Source organism: Alligator sinensis, unplaced genomic scaffold, assembly GCF_000455745.1.
Source record: "Alligator sinensis unplaced genomic scaffold, ASM45574v1 scaffold144_2, whole genome shotgun sequence".
Classification (NCBI taxonomy): domain Eukaryota; kingdom Metazoa; phylum Chordata; order Crocodylia; family Alligatoridae; genus Alligator; species Alligator sinensis.
In genome coordinates this window covers 122,690-126,615 of record NW_005841872.1, presented here as the reverse complement: position 1 = coordinate 126,615, position 3,926 = coordinate 122,690, and positions in this window count along the sequence as shown.

Genomic DNA, 3,926 nt, shown 5'->3' with positions numbered 1-3,926 from the left:
GGGGGGGGGGGGGGGGGCTATGAAAGGGGCAGTACTCCTGGCCTCAGGACAAAAATATCACTGAGGGACGAAGAAAAGGGGCCCTGAAGAGCTGGTGAGAGCTGACCAGCAGGGGTGGAATGGTTGCCCCAGAAGAGTCTTGAAGCTGGCAGAGGGTTTGAGATGCAGGTGGTGGCTTGGCTTGGTGGTAGCACCGCGCTGGGTGATGTGCGCAGTGGATCCCATGCTGGGATCAAAGCCCCAAGCAGCAGGGGTGCTGGGGGCTCGGCATGCATAGTTTCATAGTGTCTAGGGTTGGAAGGGACCTAAACAGATCATCAGGTTTGACCCCCTGCCCTGGGCAGGAATGAGTGCTGGGGTCATAACACCCTAGCCAAATATCTATCCAGCCTCCTCTTGAAGACGCCCAAGGTAGGAGAGACCACTACCTCCCTTGGGAGCCCATTCCAGAGCCTGGCAGACCTAACCATAAAGTAGTGTCTCCTGATGTCCAGCCTGAACCTTGTCTCTAACAATTTGTGGCCATTATTCCTAGTAAACCCCAGTGCTGCCCAGGGGAACAGTGCCTCACCCAATTCCCGCTGGTCCCCCGTGGCGAGTTTGTAAATGGTCACCAGGTCCCCCCTCAGCCTTCTCTTATGGAGGCTGAATAGATTCAGGCCCTTTAGCCTCGCTTCGTATGGCCTGACTTGCTGTCCCTTGACCATGTGAGTGGCCCTCCTCTGGACCCTCTCAATGTTAGCCCCATCCCTCTTGAAGTGCGGCGCCCAGAACTGGACACAGTACTCCAATTGTGGCCTGACTAACACTGCATAGAAGGGAAGGATCATCTCCCTGGACCTGCTTGTGATGCATCTGTAGATGCATGACAAGGTGCGGTTAACCCTAATGACCACTTCCTCGCATTGGCTACTCATGTTCATCCTGGAGTCAACAATGACTCCAAGATCCCTTTCTGCCACTGTGTTGATAAGAAGGGTGTTCCCCAGCCTTTGGTGTGTTGCTAGTTCCTTCTCCCTAGATGCAGTACCCTGCACTCGTCTGCATTGAATTCCATCCTATTCTCATCCACCCATCTCTGTAACCTGTCTAGATCTAGCTGGATTCTGTCCCTTCCCTTCAGCGTACCCACCTCACCCCACATCTTGGTATCATCAGCGAATTTGGACAGTGAGTTTTCCACACTCACATCCAGATCGCTGATAAAGATGTTGAACAGTGCAGGCCCTAGGACCGAGCCCTGGGGGACTCCACTGCCCACAGCCCTTCAGGTCAAAAACAACCCGTCCACCACCACTCTCTGGGTGCAACCATCTAGCCAATTTGCCACCCAAAGCCCCAAGCTGCAGGCGGCAGCTCGGGTTCTTTCTGACCCCACTCTGGCGTGAAGCTGAGTAGCTCAGTGTGCAGATGGCACGCGGAGGATCCTGGAGGCACTAGAGCCTGGGCTGCTGTAGGCTGCATCCCAGGCATTGATAGCTCAGTGATACAGCTCTTGCCTGCCATGTGAGACACCTGGCTTTGATTCCTGGCCAGGGGACCAGAGGGGTGAGATGCTGGGAAGAGGGAATCCCCACTGGGTAGAAGGGCTCTTCCCACTTCTTTTCCCTCCTCCCTCAGCAGCGCGGGGTGCCCGTTCCTTAAATTTTGTGAACCTGTGCCTCACATTTTGTAAACCTGCTAGATGTATATGTGTGCCTTACCTTTACTGAATTCTCTCTTGTTCTCCTGCACCCATTGCCCTCCCCACATGTATGTCATATCTTAACCTGGTTCCTTTCCTATTAAACCCATATATGGTTAAATTCCAACTGGTCTTGGCTCTACTCTACAGAGGATAGGAAGGGAGCGGCTACCCCTCCCACAGCAGACTAGTACTCACTAAATCCCTGCAGTTGGAGAGGGGGTACCTTGTCTGAGTACCACCCGGGTGATACATTGAAGGTCTGGGTGACCTGTCTTGCATACACCATGATCTGGAAGGAACAGTGGTTGCCAAAATCTAATGTAAAATGCATAAACAGCTTTGGCAGCAGAGTTTGTAACCCAAGTTCCCTTCCCCCCTCCCCTCATCCCGCAAGGCTTCAGGCTCATATGTCTTCATGCTTGTTCTACTTCTACCCCAATGAATCTTGCACTTTTGGCTGCCCAATGACCCAGTTTCAACAGTAAGCATGGAGGGGGCCTCAATCTACTTTATAGATGGCTAGAGAATTCTCCTGGGAAGTGGGAAATGTGACTCTGAGTCCCATCACACTGGGTGCATCTACATATGCAATTATTCCAACCGAATACTCTAGCTGCTCCTGGGTGCAATGTTTACATGTGCACCTGGGATAACAGCTGTTTGAGCCAGGGCGAAGCAGCCCTGGGCTGGCAGGGGCCCCAGCCCGACCCTCCAGTACTCAACACCACCATCCAAAGCCCAGGGCTTACTTCACCATGTCCCCTGCCATACCAGGCCTGCTCCACCCTGGCTGCTGCCCTGGGCGAACATGTAGATGCTGTGCCCAGTAGTAGTTTACTCCAGCTCAAGCTGCTCCAGAGTTTACTGCTTTGCATTAATTGTACATGTAGATTCACCCACTGGGCCATGTTCCTTCTTACTTACTATGTCTAGCTCCATATATCTCCTCCTTTTTGTTGCCCAGTGGGTCAGATTCAAGGTGAGGGCCCTAGTGGTCTGGTGATTCAAGAACTCTGTTAGGAAATAGGAGATATTTAGTTTCAAACCCCCTATAGGTGACAGGGACCTAGGACCTGCATCTCTTTCTTTTTGAGTAAGTGCTCTAGCCACTAGGGATGCCAATACACAAGCAGGGAGGCTGCTCCAATTCACTGTAATTATAATGCATCTGAGCAAACTCAGTTAATCCGGTCTGCTGGGGCATGGTAATTACTGGGGATCCTGGTTTTCTCTATTTAAAAAAATTGCCAGTTTTTGGATTAAAGAAATTAACCCAAAATCCACATTTTTCTGAGATTAAAATGAAACACCACTAATATATAGATATGTCTATACAGTAGTGTTTCATTTTAATCATAGAAAAATGTGGATTTTGGGTTATGTTTTTTTATTCTGAAAATTGGGGATTTTTTTTTTCCAGAGAAAATTAGGATCCCTGCTAATTACCATGCTCCAGCAGTCTCCTTCATCTCATGTATCAGCATCTGCATTCTTCAAAATGGTGGTGGGGGTGCTTTATCTAAAGGTTGCTTGATGAGCTTTAGATAGAGCACTGCTGCTGCCATTTTGAAGTGTGGGGACTCAGATACATGAGATGCTCTGGGTGCTTTAATTAGGGTGGCTCTTGGAGTTGCTCTAATTAAAGCATGCCCTCCCCCCCACCACTTCCAGAGCATGTGTATAAATTTAGGCTCTTGGACTAAAACACAGGTAGTCCACATTCCTCCTCCATTGTAGTAAAACATGGTTGGGTCCTCTAACACCCACAAATCATAGATTTTTGTTTGTCTATGGAGCAAATTATCTGCCCACCTAGAGTACTACTCACTCACCATGCCCAGTAGCCATGGAAAGGAGTGCACCACATGTGAGGTACTATTTAGTGATTTTTAACCAGCTCCAGTGCTAATTCAGTTTTAGCTGTAACGATGTTAGCAAAATTGAGCACTTGAATGTAGCACTTTCCTAAAGCCTTCTGACCCCAAGCAGCTCTTTTCAGAGTATTCTTATATAATAAAGGGCTTAGTCCATCTGCCTGTCTGTCCATAAGGTCTTGGAGCATTCTGATTGGTTAGTGAAACAACCGATCAGAGTGCAAAGTGCCACCATGACAGTGGGGATGGAGGGGATCGAGTGGAAAATTGGACCCATACTGTTCAACATTTTCATTAATGATGTGGACACTGGAGTCAGAAGCGGGCTGGCCAAGTTCGCCGATGACACCAAACTTTGGGGCAAA